The sequence below is a fragment of the Bactrocera dorsalis genome, chromosome 6, assembly GCF_023373825.1.
Source record: "Bactrocera dorsalis isolate Fly_Bdor chromosome 6, ASM2337382v1, whole genome shotgun sequence".
Taxonomy (NCBI): Eukaryota; Metazoa; Arthropoda; class Insecta; order Diptera; family Tephritidae; genus Bactrocera; species Bactrocera dorsalis.
Window position 1 is genome coordinate 38,746,671 of NC_064308.1, and position 20,613 is coordinate 38,767,283.

Below are 20,613 nucleotides of genomic sequence, written 5' to 3' on the forward strand. Positions count from 1 at the left end.
GCTGGCAATTCGGCATATCCGCTAAGCCAATATTTTATTACACCTTTTCGACAAAACAGTACTGAGCAGTCAAAAGAAATGAGAGATAGATTCAATCAATATTTCTCTAAATATAGAGTACGTGTAGAAATTTGTTTTGGGAAATTAAAAGAAAAATTTTGCAGTTTAAAAGAACTACGGTTCCGATTAACGAACGAAACTAATTATAAAAATTGTTGTAGATGGATTTTGGCGTGTTGTATCCTACACAACATGTTGCTACAATTTAACTTAAACGAAAATTCTAGTTTGGAAAGTCAAGAAGAAACAGAATTCCCACAAGAAATTTATGAACATGACGACCTAAGAAAAGATCTATCACATTTTGTAAACAATAAAGATATAATTATTTAATTTTATGTAGTATATATGTATAGTTTTATTTTTTAATTTTTAATTCCGCCATTGCTATGCGTTCCTTCATTTCAAGCTCTCTTAAAGCCAAATTTTCTTTCCTTTCAATGTCTAGTATTCTTATTCTCTCTTCTGACCTACATTTTTCTTTTTGAAATAAAAATTTTTCGTATTGTAAATCAAATTCTTTTTCTTTTAAAGAGAGCTCCCTATCTTTCATTTTTGATTCTATCTCTAACTTTTCTTGCTTCACCTTAATTAAACCTGTGTGCATAGTAAGCACATGGGCAAGACCTGTCCGCGAATAAAAACCCTTTCATTTTATTGTGTTGCATGTAGATTCTGGACTGACTTCTTGAAAAATATCTGCAGGTGCGGTAGCTACATTTGCAGTGGTCGTTGAACTGCTTCCGGCGGCGAAATCGTCTGTGGTGGACGTCGAGTTGTTTTCTAAGGCTTCTGTATCCAAAACAAATGCATTAGATTGGAACTCTTTATAGCCAAATATATCTTCCAAATCGTAGAAAAAAGGACAAGTTCTCAAAATTATACATAAAAATATAATTTATTGAAGTAAAACTTCTTTAGGCGCGCTTGGCTTGGGGAGTAAGCTGACGAACGTGAAACGAAAAGTGTGATCAGGCGAAGTGTGATCAGGCGAGGCGAACGCAGAGAACGTATAATATAGAGAAGGCTCACCGCGTTGCCAAATTTACGATATTTCATTTAACATATGTACATATTAAAATACCAAGCGGTCGCACATATTCACGTACATACATATGTAATTATGTGCGCATGTAAACAAATTTGCAAGAACCAGAGAACTTAAAAGTATAGACAGAGAACATAAAATTTGTTAACATTGTATGTAAGGTCGGAATTCGCCTCGCAATTTTAACATTGTTTACAATTCTCTCACATATTCTAACCGAGAATATGAAGAGGCAGAAATATATGTATTTACGGCATATGATGACAAGGCATATATGCCGAAGAAGAGAATATGAAGAGACTCCCAACGAAGAATTTCGTTTTGCTTGTTTATATTTTGTTTCATTTTGACACCGAAAATGTCTACAAAATACATTATGTTCTCTGTCTCACATACGCAAGAATATGAAGAGACATAAATATATGTATGCATGAATATGAATATGAATATGAAGACATAAACACATGCATGCATGCTCCTTATGCAAGTTCATACATATGAATACATATTTACGCACGTTGGAAGGCGAAGCTGTTACAGCGGCAAGGGAAGCGGTAACAATCGGCGATCGTTTGTTAGTTTCTTTCGCGTCTCGTCGCGTCAATGCTTCGACAGATTGATGTGCTGAACACATGAACGCGACAGACTGCAAGCGCCATCTGAATCTGATATTGAAATATACACATTCTTAAGGACACTGTTATTTAGACAGCTGCACAACTACATAACTGTGTCCATAAGAACGTGTGTATTTTAATATTTGACAGATGTCGCTTGCAGCCTGCCCCGCTCTATGTGTTCCGGGCGTGACTCTTTGAGTTTCATTGATTGTCCGTGACAACGGAGATGCGAAAGATTCGTGCGACACTTGTTCATATGAATGTATGTACATACGTACTTATGTATGTGACTCGCATTTGTTTTCGTAACATACAGACAAATGTGCCAAAGAAATAATATACATATGTATGTATGTATATGCCATAGAAATTCTATTGATACAAATATGGAAATGATAACGAAATAATGCGAATATGCACATTTCATGAAGGTCATCAATTTTCTTTGAGGAAATGAAGTTCATTTTGCACATCTTCACTTTGTAATAATGGAAATAAATATAATTTATTTGAAATATTACTTTATTTAAATAAAAATAAAGAGAAATAATAAAATTAAAATAATTTTTCCTAATTTTTCCCGTGTTTTGGACGATGGAACAAACATCGTAATGGTAGTTGTTTACATGTCGCCCAATAACACAGTTAATAATATCATAAAGTTTATATACAGAAGACTTATGATTTATGGTCGAGTAGGTTCTGAAGAACTAGGAGAAAACTATCATACGTTGCCACTAATCTTAGCAAGAGATTTCAATATCAATTTCGCATCCGAAGACGGACAGCTCTTGAGAAACTTTCTACGAGATAAATTAGAATTACAAATGAATAATGACCGTAATGAACCAACTACAAGACATGGAACAACAATCGATGCAGTTTTTTCTAGATTTCTGTCTAATTTTAATTCTAAAATATATGTATCGTATTTCTCGAATCATAAGCCTATTGTCTCGGTTTTACAATCAACCACAGTAATTACTGATGTACCCAATAATGAAAATAACGAATAAAACAACGCAAAAATATAAAAAATCTATGCAAAAATATTAATTTACTAATGAAAACATAAAATAAATTTAAATATTTGTAGGAAATAAATATATGTATATGTGCATACATGTATATATTGCACACACACATTCATATATATACATATAGATAGAGAGAAAGAAGTTTTACTTCAGTCGTGCGGTCATAAGCACACTCTCTTTTTTTATAATTTATCAAACAATTTATTTTCAAATTACTTTCTGTTGATTCGCCGTCTTGCATGGTACCTGCTCCCGTCGAATTCTGCCAAGCTCGTGCTATTGTATAACATTGGCGCAAGTTCCTTGCCTTTAGCCTCACTAAAGACCAATCCAACCGCAGATTTTGTGTCTCTAAAAATTTTTTCAATTAAATTCTGTTGCTCCTCATTGCTCCATTTCCTGTACGGTGCTTTGCGTAGACGTTTTGGTGTGGTCTAAAACATATACGAGGGCTGTCCGATAAATAACCGACCTCAACGTGAAGCTAGCGGCACATCTGAAAAAAAAGTTTCTACTTCAAATTGTGCATATTATAATAGCTACTCGCCAAAATTTCAGAAATTTATCTTGCGCAATTATCTGTTGACAGTCGTTTTTGTGAGTCTATTTCGGTGATTTCCCCAAAATGGAAAAAATTGAATATGTAGCTGTAATTAAATTTTTATTTTTGAAAGGCAATACGCCTTCACAAATCAAAGATGAGTTGGACTCTGTGTATGGTGACTTTGCACCATCGTTTACCACCGTAAAATTTTGGGCAGCTGAATTTAAACGTGGTCGCAGGAGCTTGAAAGATGATGAACGTCCTGGGCGTCCAAAAACTGTAACCACTAACGATAACATCGCTAAAGTTCGTCAATTGGTACTAGACGACCGCCGGATTAAAGTTAGGGAAATAGCTGAGATTATGAAGATGTCAAAAGAAACTGTTTGTCACATATTAAACCAAGATTTGGGCATGAGAAAGCTGTCCGCGCGTTGGGTGCCGTGTTTGCTTACGCTAGACCACAAACGTGCGCGCATGAACATTTCCAGCGCTCTGTTGGCTCAGTTTAGAGGCAATAAGACCGAGTTTTGGCGCCGATTGATAACTGTAGACGAAACTTGGATTCATCATTATACGCCCGAAACAAAAATCCAATCTAAACAGTGAATTGAAAAGGGGGAACCAGCCCCAAAAAAATCTAAAGCTGTGTATTCGGCTGGGAAAGTGATGGCGAGTGTTTTTTGGGACAGCCATGGAATTATTTTTATCGACTATCTTGAAAAAGGAAAAACTATAACAGGAGCATACTACGCATCATTATTGGACAAGCTAAAGGAAGAAATTTCGAAAAATCGGCCACATTTGCAAAAAAAGAAAGTCTTGTTCCACCAAGACAACGCACCATCTCACACCTCAACAGTCGCCATGGCGAAAATCCACGAATTGCGGTTCGAACTGCTTGACCATCCACCTTATTCACCGGATCTAGCACCAAGCGACTTTTTTTTGTTTCCTCAACTTAAAACTGGCTCGGCGGCCAGAGATTTTCGTCAAATGATGAGGCAATCTCTTTCGTGAACTCGTATTTTGCAGACAAAGACGCCAAGTACTATTTGGAAGGGTTACAGAGATGGGAGCATCGCTGGGAGAAGTGTGTGGAGTTACAAGGAGACTATGTAGAAAAATAAAAAAAAAAAATTTTCAAAAAGTCGCGTGCATCATGGTTATGTCGGTTATTTATCGGACAGCCCTCGTATTTGGCATTATTTTATTTACATTTATACTTTAATTACATATTTTAATTTTATTTACAATTTTGCTTCCATCAGATTCCATTTTCAAACGTAAATAAAGTCAGCTGATCAGAGATGCCAGTTTGCAACAATTAATAAACAAGCTCAACACAGTGGGAATAGTGGTGAAATTGTTTTTCACGTAAAACAAAAACAAAATAGATACCACGTCGGTAAATATGGGAATATTGCCACCTGGGAAATTTAACATGCTAGATAACATTTAACTGTGAACAGCATAATTATGTAAAAATTGCCACAAATGCAGAAAATAGCTACAGATTTCTTCTATCACCTATAGTTTCTTTTGCTATTAGGATTTTTGTTTAAAAACACAGCGATAGACATATTATTGTTGCATTACTTTATTAACCAAAAAGTACCTTAAAATGTTACTGTCGATGTTTTTAGGTGATATTTTGTTTTTGGAGTATTCCTTAAAGCTTAGTATCCAGTTCTCAAGAAATGTAAAAACTTCATATAAAAAAAACGCTTAAGAAACTGTCAAGAAACTTTCCTGCGATAAATATACTTGTGTTAGTATGCAGCTCTAAAGAAATCTAGTACTAATTTTTAATACTATTTTTTTTCAATAAAATGCAAATATGGCAAACCTGGTTTTGCGGAGAAACACGAAATCAACAATTGTTTCTTGAAGGAAATTTAAAATAATCGTTAAATTCATCCTAAATTAGTTAAAATCATTATTATGAAGTATATTTCATTTTGAAATGTTGTATAAAACTTACCTGCCAACCATGAGCGGGTAAAAAACCAGATAATCAGTGGGTAACATGTGGATAAACATGGGGGTAGACATGCGTAGTTTGCCATAGACCGCGTGAAGATTCTACCCACTCACGTACGTATATATGTGATCATACATCTTTGTTGCGCTCATTCAGCAGTGTCATATAAAAAGGTATATCTGTCCTGCTCTAATATCCCCAATCGACGGCTGATGCAGGGTTGCATTTTAAACAGCTACTGCAGGGTTGTATTTTTTGATTCCTACTTTTAAAATTTCCAACAAAACTTTTAAATGTTTATTTTATTTTATTTTTAAAATATTCACATAAAATTCATTATAATTTATATAAATAAAAATATATTACATTCCAAAAAATATTATTATCTGAAAAAAGATTTGTTAAAGAGAAACATTATTGATACGTGAAAATAAGTAATAATTACATTGAATTTGTAATATCTATAAGAAAAAGAAAGACTAATTGTATAAAATGATAATAATATCTGAAAAAAAGATTAATATTATTTGAAAAAATAATATATATTAAATACAAATGAATTTATTCTGAAAGCAAAAATTAATTAATAGTGATAAATCTGAAAAGAAAAAATGATTAAATAAAAATAATAATATTTGAAAGACAAGATAAATATTATTTGATCATTTAAAATATAAAACAAACATTTGTTTTCACATATTATATTGGATTGTGCAGGCCGCCTTAAACGCATAAAATACAGACATACGTACATATCTACATATTTATTTTTGCGTATTATATTGGATTACGCAGTCCAATTTCAAACAACACACACTTTTTTCACATACCTACTTAACAATTGATATTTGCTGCTTCTGATGATATTGATGCTGCTGCTCATTCTGATTTCCAAGGCTATAAGAACAAATGAAATAATTATTTGCAAATTATTAAAAAAAAAATCACATAAAATTCACTTACTTCTTCTTGTTGTACGAGCACGAATGACATGCGTCTTTCAATCGTTTTTTTATTACCCTTTTTGGGATTTTCTTTTGGCACTATTGACAATTATGTTTTCTCCTTCGCACTCATTCAAATAAATGAAGAAATGAAATTCTTCAGGTAAACAAAAATAACCCGAAATGTGCGTTGATGTTAGTGCATAGAGAAGAAATGTGTAGTTGTATTGAAATATTTGACACAAGAGGGTAGCCGTTGTTGGCAGGGCATTTATGTTACTACACACATCTATACATACATATTACGCACAAAGTTTATTTTCTTTGTTTATTCTCTCTTGCTCTTCTAATGTGGATCATTCACAATGTGTAACCACTGTCAAAATTACTTGAAGAAATAATGTATTTTTGAAGTTATACTTCTTATACGAGTTCGGAAAAGGTTGCGATAGATTCAGGTTGCGCAACCTTGTTCAATATGAATCTTTCGCAACTTTGTCTGCGAAGATGTTCGAGTACCAAGGGAAACGGTGACAATCGGCGATCGTTTCTTTCGGCACAGCTCGGCTTTTCTACCAACAACACAATGTTGCCATGCTTATGCTGTTGTTGTTTTTGTAGAACAATGTTTCAATTTTTGGTTGGTGACATATTCACATGTGTGCACATATGTATGTTTGTATGCTTGTGCATTATTGAAGTTATACTTCTTTTTCTTTCGTTTTTCTTTCATTTCTGCGAATTCTCAGCTATTTTGTGTGACTTTTGTTTGAAATACTCTGCGTTGGCCGTTGAAAAATTAAGACTATACTTCTCAGAATAATTTAGTCTTTATTTACATTTTTTTGGAAATCGACCCGCGATGACGAGGTATATCGTTTTATCTGACAGCGTGAGGGTTAAGAACTTCATTTCTAATTTTGTCTTGTGGCATATTAGAAATGATGTTTCTTCGTAAATCGCGCACTTACAACGGATAAAACGACTTCTGAGTGGTGATTTTAATGAATAAATTCCAAGGTTTTACACAAAAATAATGCAGTCAATAAGTACATTACACTTATGTACGTTTGCGCATTATTTTCCTTTCGTTTGTCTTTCATTTCTGCAAATTCTTTGTGTGACTTTTGGTTGAAATACTCTGCGTTGGCCGTTGAAAAGTTAAGGCTATACTTCTCAGGATCATTCATTCCTTTCATTTCTTCAAAGAAATTAATGACCTTTAGAAATATGCATATTTGCATTATGTCGTTGTCATTTCCATATTCGTAGCAATATTCGTAGAATAGAATCTATGGCATAAGTAATGGCCGCCGATTGTCACCCTTTGGCGCTGTAGCAGCTTCGCCTACAAACATGCGTAAATATGTATACGTATGATCGACGCAGATTTTTGCGAGAAGCACCAGAAAGTTGTGCAATTTATGATTTTTAGCTTTTGCCATCGTCGCGAAAAGACGACTTGTTGGCAAAGGCATCTTCGGGGAGATATTACGGTCTCTGTTTTTATGAATAAGCGAGAAAAATATTTATTTGTATAGCATACGATGTTAAAAGCAAAAAATTAAAAATTTATTCTGTCGAGATTCGAACCCGTGGTAGCATCTTGACTTTCCAAGCGCTTACCACCAACACCACCATTGACACTTAGGTTGCGCTGACTTAAGTATGGTTTGGTTATGCATGTAAGAAACATACGATGGTTCTAATAATTTTGTTTAAGTATGTATGATTGTTTCGCATTTTGCTTCTACACCGGTCAAATTTCTATAAAAAAATCGGCTGAAATGTGTGAGAAAATAAAATGGACAACTAGGGCAAATAATTTTTAAAAAATTGATTGATAATTAAATATAAATGAAAATACATGTAAATTTACTTAAATTTATTTAATTTTATTGAAATTCCGTTTCGCATTTTTCGGCACTTTCAAATTAATTAATATTTATAAGTAAAATTCACGACTTAACCCGCACACGTCCTATTCGCGCAAAATTTCCAACTTTATGAAAATTGGCGCAATTATTGACACTTCAATTTTATGTAAAGTTTAAAACATATTTACATATGAATATATAATATATGTGTGGGTGATAAAGGGTTAAACGACAGCCGTCGCACACAGTAAATAAGAAGAAGCATCGACATCCACCATCCACCGACGCCTTGAAAGAAGAAGAATTCTACGAGCTTGCAACATGAAGAGTTTGAATAAAACGACGGACGCGAAACGACGTGGCATAAAAGACGACGCGCATCAACTCTCCTCATCACGCATAATAAAATCCCACATAGATGATAAGATAAATTAAACTAAATAATATTTAAATCCTTTTTATAGATCAAACATAATAAAATCCCACATATGTATTTGATTTTGGCGCAATTATTGACACTTGTCTTAATATACAAAATTGGGCCAAAACGAAACAATGAAATACATAATTACTTTTGCATGTCAATATGAAAATGCCGACGGCAAAACGCAAAGGCATATATTGCACATACATACAAGCGATTTCTTGGTTGAAAGCAAAAATTGAAGCATGAGAATTTGAAATGCCGACGGCAAAACGAAATTGCTTACATTCGTACATTGCGTATGAATCATGAAAATATCATCATAATATTTAGGGAAATCTTTTATATATTTAAAATGAGTTATTATAAAATAAGATCAAATGAACATTAAATAATTTGAAAAAAAAATAAATCAAAAAATCAAAAATAAAATAAAAAAAAGTTCTACATACATATTTCCATACAAAATGGAACATTCATATTTCCTATGGAATATCAAAGAAATCATTTTTCCTCAATATTCTCTGTTTGCGAGTATCATCATGGCCATGCATACATATATTTATATCTCTTCATATTTTTGGGTATGTGAGACAGAGAACATAAAAAATGTATTTATGTTCTCTGTGTGAGAGGTGTATTTTGTACACATTTTTCGCTGTCAAAATGGTATAAAATATAAACGAAAAGCAAAACGAAATTCTTCGTTGGGAGTGTATTTCTGTCTCTTCATATTCTCGGTTAGAATATGTGAGAGAATTGTAAAAAATGTTAAAATTGCGAGGCGAATTCCGACCTACAATGTTAACAAATGCGGTGAATCCCCTAATTTGAATCTATCAAATGTTCGCAGTCGAACCTGCACCTTCTCTATACTTTTCTATACTGGTCAGTCTTCATTTACTTTCTTTGCAAATCGACCCGCGATGACGAGGTGACTATTCACATGTGTGCGCATATGTATGTTTGTATGCTTGTGCATTATTGAAGTTATACTTCTTTTTCTTTCGTTTTTCTTTCATTTCTGCGAATTCTCAGCTATTTTGTGTGACTTTGGGTTAGTTCGTAAACGCAGTAATTTTGTGCAACCCTGCTGCATTCTTGCCGGCTGTGGTTGCTACTGCACAATCAGCTGATTCTACTGCCTTGCAATTGCGATTGTGCTGCGAAGAATTTCTTCGCATTTACGAACGCCAGAGAAGTGGAATTTTTAATTAACGCAATTATTGATAACCAGGAAACTCAGAGTAAGAATATTTTATTGAATTACAATAAAAAAGGATTAAACAAGTAAAGAGAAGAAATCTTTTACTAAAAAGTGATTTAAAAAAGAAAAGGCGGTTCGTACCAAAAGTGAGCAATTACCTGAATATAATAAAAAAACTATCCAGAGGATGTATTTCAATCGCATTTTCGGATGGCGCGATCAAGTTTTATGGTAAGCTTAACTTTTAGTTGTTGAATTTGATATGTATGTAAGGTGCTACTTTGTGTTTTAGATATTGCGAAACTCTATCCAACCATATTGGACCAGATCATTGCGCGGCCGGTTGGGGCATTCCCTTGAAATGTGCCTTTATGTAACGCTGTGGAAATTGGGTAACAGCAACGTCACGTTTCGCGAGCGCATAAAATATTTTTTAATGTTATTAAAATGGTTTCTTCATTAAAAAATGAAATAATATTGCCTTCTGCTGTTAAACAAAGGCTAGTATTGGAATATTTGTGGGATGTGTAGATGGGACGCATTTCAACATCTCGCTTCCAAAAAATTATGCGATTAGTTACTACAACCGAAAAGGAAATCAAAATTTTGCAGGTTTGTGTATTTAAGCTTCAGTTTTATCAACACAAAATTTCTGCTAACTCTTATGTTTAGGCCATATGTGACAGTAAATTTCGCTTTCTGGATGTATTTATTGGATGTCCAGGCAGTTGCCATGATGCTCATGTATGGAAACCTATTTATAAAGGAATTATTTCCGGTGAAGTGGAACTTGCTGAAAATGCAGTCATTTTAAGAGATTCTGTCTATCCTTTATCAAAATTCTTGCTCACACCTTACAGAGATAATGGGCATTTAAGATCGGAAGAAAGAAAGTTTAATTACTGCTTAAGCTCAACTCGTGTTTTTATCGAGCAGTCGTATGGGATTTTGAAACAAAAGTTTAAAATACTAAATTAATAAACTTGAGGTCAGTCAAAAAAGCATCAATAGTAATATTTGCCTGTACAGTATTGCACAACTTTATTATAAATAGAGGAAACCCTTCGGAATATCTTGTTGAATTACCAGAAAATAATAACGTCATAAATGAAGAAAATGAAAATCACCTTAGTACTTCACTGGCACCTCAAGAAAATGACGATTTAGATGGAATTGCTATAAGGCGCAATTTGACAACGTTGTTTTGTTCTTAAATAAATATAAGTAAAATAGTGGAATCCATTGTGTTTTATTTGTGTACTAATTAACAACTTAAAATTATTCGTAAGTAAAAATAAAAAAAACTCTAATTACTCTGTTTTACAGCCATATTCATATTTAAGACTAAATACTATCATCTTATCTGTCTAAAAACTTTTGAAGCATATCTCTAAGGCTAGCCGTGGTTTGTATTCTCTCGCGCTCTATTTGCATCTTTTCCCGTTCAAGCTCTATAATCTGATCGTGCCTTTCCTTTTCATTTTTAGTTTCTTCCTTAAGGAATTCCAGAGACTCATTGGCACTGGTTGTCCTACGCCTTCTGCCGAGATTGGTCGATGTTGTGTTGTTCGAGGTTCCTGGACAGTCATTCGAAACCCCAATATCTTCCACCACATTGAAAGCATCCCTTGTACTTGGCAGTGACAAAGACGAATACAAATTCTCAGGAGGCGTACTAATGCAATGTCTGGTTCCATACACATCGTCAAATTCTTCAAAAAACTCCCAAGCACTTGCAGCACGCCCTGTAAAGCTATTCCGCTTTTTAATTCTTTTATATGCGCAGAAGAGATTCACAAATTTACGGGAAATCTGACCCCGTGATAAATTAAATTCTGGAACTTTTTCTTTAATTATTTCACGAATTCTCCCCCACAGGAATGATTTTTTTTTCCTTACTTCCTGGAACTCCGACTCCATGTCCAGCCTTGTTCGTATTAAAATTTTTATATAATTTGCTGGAAATTCGTGGGATCTAAATGTAAATAAGGCCTATTATTATTATATAATCATATTAATAATTAAAGACATATGTAGAATTAGAAATCATTTTACTCACTCTTCCATTTCGCCTTTGGTTCTACGCTGTTTCAAAAAAATTACTGCAATGGCTGCGACAATTTGCCTTTTTTGCCCTTTTTGTTGAAATACTCTGCGTTGGTCTTTGAAAAATTCATTTAGATTCTTTGGAAATACACCCGCGATGACGAGGTATATCGTTTTATCTGACAGCGTGAGGTTTAAGAAGTTCATTTCTAATTTTGTCTTGTGGAATATTAGAAATGATGTTTCTTCGAAAATCGTTCGCTTACAACGGATAAAACGACTTCTGAGTGGTGATTTTCATGAATAAATTCCAAGGTTTTACACAAAAATAATTCAGTGAATAAGTACAGTACGCTTTATGTATGCTTGCGCATTATTTTTCTTTCATTTATCTTTCATTTCTGCAAATTCTCAACTCTTTTTTATTAGCAAATGTTCTACAAAAGCATATTTCTATACTTAAACAAAATTATTAGAACCATCGTATGTTTTTTACTTGCATAACCAAACCATACTTAAGTCAGTGCAACCTAAGTGTCAATGGTGGTGTTGGTGGTAAGCGCTTGGAAAGTCAAGATGCTACCACGGGTTCGAATCTCGACAGAATAAATTTTTAATTTTTTGCTTTTAACATCGTATACTATACAAATAAATATTTTTCTTACTAATAGAAATTAAATTTATCACAGCAATATTATGTATATGTATATTATGTATATTGCTGTGATAAATTTAATTTATATTAGTAAGAAAAGTGGAGGATGGAGTCATGTGTAGAAGTTCACGCAAGTGAGGAAAGTTCTCTGATCGCCATTCACTTGGGAGTGGCCAGAAACGATTCTTTTGCATATGACTCAAGCAGCTCACGACTTCCGGTCTTTGACCAAGTATCCTCTGGGTAGCCTAAGAACATCCGTTTGAAGGCGAGCTAACGTGAGAAGGCGAAACATCCCCTGCATAGGGTTGTGAGCTGGGTTTGGGACCCGCCACGTAAAAAAACACCCCCAATGAAAAGGATCTCCTGTCATCAAACAAACAGTCGTCGCACTCGCGGCTTGGCACTCACGTCACTGTTGACAGTCATAACTTTGAAGTTGTAGATAATTTCGTCTATCTTGGAACCAGCGTAAACACCACCAACAATGTCAGCCTAGAAATCCAATGCAGGATAACTCTTGCCAACAGGTGCTACTTCGGACTGAGTAGGCAATTGAGAAGCAAAGTCCTCTCTCGACAGACAAAAACCAAACTCTATAAGTCTCTCATAATTCCCGTCCTGCTATATGGTGCAGAGGCTTGGACGATGTCAACAGCGGATGAGTCGACGTTGCGAGTTTTCGAGAGAAAAATTCTGCGAAAGATTTATGGTCCTTTGCGCGTTGGCCACGGCGAATATCGCATTCGATGGAACGATGAGCTGTACGAGATATACGACGACATTGACATAGTTCAGCGAATTAAAAGACAGCGGCTACGCTGGCTAGGTCATGTTGTCCGGATGGATGAAAACACTCCAGCTCTGAAAGTATTCGACGCAGTACCCGCCGGGGGAAGCAGAGGAAGAGGAAGACCTCCACTCCGTTGGAAGGACCAAGTGGAGAAGGACCTGGCTTCGCTTGGAATATCCAATTGGCGCCACGTAGCGAAAAGAAGAAACGACTGGCGCGCGGTTGTTAACTCGGCTATAATCGCGTAAGTGGTGTCTACGCCAATTAAGAAGAAGAAGAAGAAAACTATTTATTTGTATAGTATCCGATGTTAAAAGGCATACATCTTCTATCCTATCTTGTGTATCTGCACATGCTCATATGAGTGTATGTATACGCATGTGCGCGTTCAGAAATTGAAATCATATTTTCATCACTTATCAATATACATATTACATGTGCGCGCATTGACTTGCATGTTCATACATTCATATATACTTATATGTACATATATTTGCATACATTGCCGAACAAATAATGCACAAGCATACAAACATACATATGCGTGCACATATGAATATGTCACCAACAAAAAATTATTCTTCACAAGTCAATATGGCAGCCAAATTGGCGACGAACAAAATAGAGATGATTACGCTGCATATTCTCTTCCGCAACAAAGAGACAGAAGTACTTTCCGAGTCAAAATTCCTTCATTTAGACTTGGTTTTATTCTTCATTTTATGTGCATAATAAATTTATAAAATGTGAATTTAAGTTTTCTAGTTTACTTTCATACAAAATGATATGCATTTCTGAATATCACTAAGATGTATAACTTCTTCTGCGCGTAGGGACTCCACGCACCTTTTTTTTCTTGGGCAATTACTTGAGAGCAGGATACGGACCTTAACAAAATAAAATGTTCAGTAGTAATTGGCAAGCAAGCTGGCACTCCACTTGCAAGAATAAAGGGATGTCAAACTTATTCCAGTGTGAGAGCGCTTCAAAATTAGCGTTTTTTATAACATTTTCCATTATGGCCAGATGGGACAAAATAATAATTTTTGGGCATTTAAATTAAAACACCCAACATTTAGTAAGAATAAAAATTAATATATAGTGTTTATTTAATACATAGATAATCTATTTAAATCTTTTTATTGCATGTTAAAACAACTGACTTTTGAACTTTCAATACCCAATCAAAGGATTTAAGTTTTTAGCTCTTAATCAATAAATGTTTTTAAAAATTGTCCATTGAAAATAACACTATGATGCTTCACATTACAAAACGTTTCATCAAATACATTTGAATTTCATACATTTTTTTTAATTTTCATTATTTTACATTTCGTGTAGGTGGTATTGAACAATGCAAAAAATCCCTCCGTTTACATAATTTTTTGGTAAGATTTCAATCTGGTCATCACTCGTTTCCAATTGCTAAACGTCAAAACTTCGACAGTTGATCGAGTTCAGGAGGTTTTGACGTTTAGCAATTGTTCTCTCACTTCCAATGAGAGAGGAGTTGGACATCTCTTTATCTCTGCCACTTACCTTGGTACCGTTTCTACATAGCAGGATGTTCGTCATTTACGGCACCTAAATTTTCGGGAAAAACATCCAGATGGGAGTCCTGAACGTGAGTTTTAAGGGACATGTTGCAAATCATATTTTTATAGGCAGTAAGTAGTTCAGTCACAAGATCTTTGTAATTGTCAGCTTTCACATTTCCAAGAAAATTTTTAGCAACGATTTTAAAGACACTTTAGCCTCGTATTTCAGTTTCATTGAGCATTTCCTCAAATGTTTTATCTTTCATTAGTTCTCTTATTTGCAGACCCACAAATATGCCCTCCTTAATTTTTCCTTCACTGACTCTTGGAAATTTTTGTTTCAGATACAAGAACCCTCTTGCATTTCTGTCTATTGCCTTAACAAAATTTTTGATTAAACCTTATTTAATATGCAGAGGTGGTAGTACGTAATACCTTTTTGGGATCAACTAGAGATTCACTGATAACATTTTTTGTCCCGGAGTGAGTGCCTGACATACAGGCTACTGCTTCTGTACATAATGACAGTCTCTCGCACAGCTGTCCCATTTGCAAAAGAAGCAACAATATTTCGTATGTCCTAGTTGCATTCCAAGAAGAAGGGCTACACTTTTAGGTCTCCACATATTGCCCAACCATACTCATGATAACGGATGTGCTCTAAAATAACTCTCATATGAACCGCACGACTTCACGGCAACTCTGCTTGTTAAAAGAGTGAGTAATTGTTCGTGCTAAAAAAAAATTAAATAATTTCGGTGGAAAAAGGCAGAAAATTGGCAAAATCTCTCCATCAATCCGGAGAGTCCAAGGCGCGATGTTCGGGTGTAGTGTAGTCAGGAATAAAGGGGTGCCCAACTTATTCCAGTGTAAGAGCGCTTCAAAATTAGTGTTTTTTGTAACATTTTTCATTATGGCCAGATTGAACAAAATAATGATTTTTTGGGCATTTATCAACCCAATACCCAGCATTTAGTACGAATAAAAATTACTATATAGTGGTTATTTATTACATGGAGAAACTATTTAAATATTTTTAAAGTATATTAGAGCAACTGATTTTTGACCTTTCAATACTCAATAAAAGGATTTAAGCTTGTTAGCTCTCAATAATTAAACGTTTTAAATCATTTTCCATTGAAAATAATACTATGATGCTTCAAATTACAAAACGTTTCATCAAATACCTTTAAATTTCACAAATTTATTTAATTTTGTTTGTTTCACATTTTTTATAAGTGGTCTTGAACGATGCAACAAATCCCTCCGTTTACATATTTTTTTGGTAAGATTTCAATCTGGCCATCGCTCGTTTCCAATTGGTAAACGTCAAAACCTACTGAACTAGATTAGCTGTCAAAGTTCAGTAGGTTTTGACGTTTAGCAATTCCTCTTCCAGTGAGAGAGGAGTTGGAGATCTCTTTATCTCTGGTGGAGTGCAGAAGCAGCGACTTACAACCATTGACTGGTTTTGATTGGAAGGTTTGCTATTTCGCCGATATCACTTTTTTATTGGACACAGGAGGAAAATATCAGCTGTTTTGGAGACTTTTTTGGCGCCACAAAAAATTACTTTATTACCTTAGTCTAAAAGTGTACGAAAAATTTAGATCAATAATTATTCACAAGGCAACTGTCAAGTATTGTTTATTTTATATTTATATTTTTATTTATTTATATGAATATAATTATAAGCAAATATTAAAATCAATTATGCCAATTATCAAGACCCCACCTACAGGAGAAGGTAAATTAACTAAAACTTCCAAAAAAATGTGACAATCAAAGAATTAACAAAAAAGCTAGAGGAAATGGAACAAATGTATAAAAAATTCTCACTGGAAGTAAATTCTTTAAAAGCCGAAAATATAAAGCTCAAGTCAACCGATGCAAAGCAAATTCCCAATTCGGAAAATAGGGCTGAATTCTCAATGGATGAAGAAGAACCAGCTAGAGAAACGGAATGGATTCTTAAAAAAAGGCCAACCAAAAAACAAAACCGGAGTATTCCCCTGATCTTCCGGGAAAAGAATATAAAGCCATATCAAAACCGATTACACCAAAAAATAGTTCGCGGCCTCCACCAATTATGGTGTCTGGAGATGCCAACAACATTAATTATCAGCAACTATATGCCATTGCAAAATCGGAGGCAAAAAACAATTTTACCGTTAAATAATGGAATATACAAAGTAAATACTTTCTCCAAAGAGGACTACAGATGCATATCAAAAGCACTTTCGACTAGAAATATATCTTGGTATAGCTTTGAGAACAAGCAAACGCGGCCAATTAGAGTTATTGTAAAAAATTTGCACAATTCTTATGATCCAAAATCGATTATTGATGATCTAAAAAAGCAAGTATTAAATGCACTGAGTGCTGTCAATCGTCTTTAATGAAAAACTAAAACTCCTCTCGATATGTTTTTGATAACATTCGATCCCATGGAGAACATAAAAAAGATTTTCGAAACCAAAACTATATTAAATTCAATTGTTTCTATTGAGCCGGTAAAACTGCCTAAGATGATACCACACTGCCAGTCATTTGACCACACAAAAACTATTGTGGCAAACAACCAGTGCGTTAAGTGCGCCGGTAAGCATAAGACATCTGAATGTTCGAAATCAGAGAAGCAGCCTAAATGCTGTAACTGTGGCGATGTACATCCAGGGAGAGTGCCTTGTTGCCAAAGAATTACAAAAAATACGAGCTAACACAATCGGCCACAAAAAGGTGATGGTCTAGCCCAGTGTTTCCCAAACTTAGTTTTGCCATGACCCGGTAATTTTCACACTGTCCTTTCGTGACCCACTTAATAATATTAAACTCAAGACGGTTACATGAGATTAAATAATACACGTTTAATAATAGTAAGAGAAATGTTTTATTAATATTAAATTATAATATTTTGGTATCTTTGGTACTCACTTTTTAGTGCTGTTGCTTATTTTTAATTATAGAGTTGAAGTTTGCTGAAATTGCTGAAAGTTTTATTCTGAGATCGGGTTCCACTTCTAGTCTGTTTCGATATTTATTTTTAAGGTAAACTAGTGTTGAAAACCCAGCTTCACATTTGTAAGTGGTCACAAAAGGCATTAAAAATATCATTGCTTGATGAGCTAGTATTGTGTATTCTTAACGACAAGATAACCAAAAATCAATCAATGGTCTTGTGCCAAATGTATCCTTGTGTGCTGTATCAGTTGACAGTTCAATCAACGAATCGACATCTGAATCTGGCAAATTTGTTTCGGAATCTAGCTTGAATGTAAATGGGTTTCTTATCCAAGCTTTGTTGCCATCGATTGGAGAAAAATATTCTTGAAGATTCCTCTCCAGCTCTAATAAATGTTCTTTAAATTGAGTTAGGATGGCTTGTGACAATGCAGTAATGTTGTATGTATTTCACATAAATTACTAAATGCTTTAAAGTTCCCTGTCTCCGCGCGTTGTAACCACACTATAAGCTTTTTTCTTGCAGCTTCCACTTTGTCTTGTACTTTAAATATTGTTACATTGTTACCTTGCAATGCCATGTTTAGATTATTTAAAAATTTAAAAATATAATTAAATTATTTTTTACCTAATTTTTAAGGATTTTGTAAAAAAACATTAAAATTGTTACAATTTTTCTGAAAAAATGGTTCATATGATACAAGATCACGCATATGTGACTCAGAGAATGCTTTTTATATTCTCTGTGTGACTTTTTATATTTTTCTTCAATTCATTTCTCTTTATTAATTCTCGCATGAATTCAGTCGCTTTACATATATTTACATATATTGCTGCCATTGCACGTGCTCAATTCTGCCAAATAGCAGCGAGAATGGTGAATTCCTTACTACAAATCTATCAGCTCTGTTAGCCGGCAAATCGAACATCATACAGAATTAAATTTGCACCTTCTCTATATCTTTAAGTTCTCTGGCTGAGCTTTCGCCTCGCTCTTTTGTTTCAACTTCAGGTCAGTCATCAGCGGTGAGTAGCACGTGCGGGCACGCGCGCGCCTATCTCCGCTTACGAATATTACGATCCATAGTAGGTATTATTTTGAAAACAAGGCGGGAATGTTCCGGCCCGGTATTTTATTTTGATGGCCCGGTACCGGGTCGCGACCCGGCATTTGGGAAACGCTGTTCTAGCCCAAAAGGTAAAAGGTTCTGTAGACTTCAGGAAGAAAATCAATAAACATCATCAACAAGAAGATCCTAAAATTACAGCTGAAAAAAATCTACTTTTGCTCATTTATTAAAAGCAATTAACAATGATAACACCGGTCAAAAAAAAGTTTTCTAATTATAATCTATACTGAATTTGTAGAAAAAATATAAAAATCAGTCTTTTTTGCTTAAAAATCGAAAAATTGCTCTAATTTCTACGAAAGCAAACTTTAACCGAAAAAAAACATTTTTCCTTATTTTTGTCATAGGAGAAAATAAAATTTAACATGTAGATGTCAGACCCAAAAATCGTGCTGACCAGTGTAATATATCCAATAACAGCATTTTATCACAGATCTTACAGAAACTCAACAAACAAGACGAATTCAACACTTCCCTACAAAATCGCTTATGCAAGCTTGAAAAATATCTTTTTAATACCAAAGATATCCAAATCTTTTGTGGAACTCAAATGGGTTAATCAAACATAAGAACGAAATCGAAATTTTATTGAACTCGGAAAATATTGATGTATGTATGATATCGGAGACACATTTTACGTCACAAACCTATTTTTAAATTAAAAATTATGAAATATACCATACAATTCATCCTAGCAATTGCGCCCGTGGCCTATGTATTGAGTATTCACTTCGACTGGCAGAGGATGAGAACGCGCCATGTTACAAACTTCGATATGTTTAATCACTAAAAGATTACCGACACTCAACTTTCTTGCAGAATGAAGCGAACTGTAACGTTTACGTGATGCGTGTATGCGCGCGGATAAAGAACAAAAGAGGCCAGGCGCCGTTCGTCGGTCCCTTTTGTTAATAATGTGTGGTGTCATCATGCGTGTGGTGCGTTGAGTATGGGATGAAACGGATGGTGCGCAAGATGCTGATGTATTGAGTTGATGTGTGTACCACCCAGGCCCCCCTAAACGAGTATTTAGCCTAAAAGGCGCTGCAGCTGTTGCAGCATTGCCATAACGCTGCTCAGATCCGTAGATCGACGAGGTGGTGGTCCAGGCTGTCGACGCCGCAATGAGGTTCCGCTTTGCTGGGGTGCGCCACGAGCTGCGGGTTGGAATCGGGGTGTGCGGCCGCGATGGATAGGTGGCCGCTTCACTTCGCGTGCCGCGCTGCGATGCAGCAGCGTGTGATGCGGCCTGTGGCATATTTGGCACAGCCCTCGTGACTCACACTCTGCAGTCACATGTGTATGTGACAAGCAGTTGTGGCAATGCCCGTGTGCCTGGGCAACTTGCTGCCGTTGCACGGGTCGCATACCCCTAAATATGCCACAATGGTGCAGGCGACAAGCAGTTGTGGCAATGCCCGTGTGCCTGGGCAACTTGCTGCCGTTGCACGGGTCGCATACCCCTAAATATGCCACAATGGTGCAGGCGATGTGAGCGTCAACAGATGGGGCACCTTAGGGTCTCCGAAGTCCGTGATGTGTTTGGTGGTGGTCGAGTGCCACCACGAGGTGCGGATGGAAGGACCGCTGCAGGCACGGTTGCCGGTACAGGGGCCGACGATGTTGCCGGTGTAGTTCCCGGCGCTGTTGCAACCACAGTTCGGGGCGCTGGTGTAGGTCTGGTGCGTGGCGTATTGGTAGCCCGAGCGGTTGGCGTGGTTGCGACTGGTGTACCTACATCCATG

General features: G+C 35.4%; 3 pseudogenes; 2 read left to right on the forward strand and 1 right to left on the reverse strand.

Moving 5' to 3' along the window:
- Positions 1–8: 8 nt before the first annotated feature.
- On the reverse strand, positions 9–20,126 carry LOC125779769 (uncharacterized; annotated as a pseudogene).
- On the forward strand, positions 7,039–7,234 carry LOC125779920 (small nucleolar RNA U3; annotated as a pseudogene).
- LOC125779807 (small nucleolar RNA U3) lies at positions 11,891–12,083 on the forward strand (annotated as a pseudogene).
- Positions 20,127–20,613: the final 487 nt, after the last annotated feature.